The sequence below is a fragment of the Penaeus monodon genome, chromosome 20 (genome assembly GCF_015228065.2).
Source record: "Penaeus monodon isolate SGIC_2016 chromosome 20, NSTDA_Pmon_1, whole genome shotgun sequence".
Taxonomy (NCBI): Eukaryota; Metazoa; Arthropoda; class Malacostraca; order Decapoda; family Penaeidae; genus Penaeus; species Penaeus monodon.
Window position 1 is genome coordinate 1,343,941 of NC_051405.1, and position 241 is coordinate 1,344,181.

At 37.3% G+C, this 241-nt stretch overlaps 1 protein-coding gene across 1 annotated transcript in view; it reads left to right on the plus strand.

Annotated features, from left to right (window-relative positions):
* Nucleotides 1–241, plus strand: part of LOC119585567 — a gene marked incomplete at its 5' end in the record, with an annotated part of 23,468 nt that overhangs the window by 7,169 nt on the left and 16,058 nt on the right.

Sequence of the window (241 nt, forward strand, 5' to 3'; positions counted from 1 at the left end):
TGCGGCCAATTTGACAAGAGCATTTCTAACACAAATAATGATAATGTTGATTCTTTTAAAAACGTTGTTGCAACTTTATTGGTGAATGTTTTCAAATATCAGGGTATAATAGTATTTCTAAATTTAGTCCCTCGGTAACGCCGCCTCCTTTTGGGTTCGAAGGAAACCCTGAATAGACCCATTTGATTTACCTCAGAGTGATATGTGGGGAGCATGACTTAGCGATCTTAATAGGCTTGAA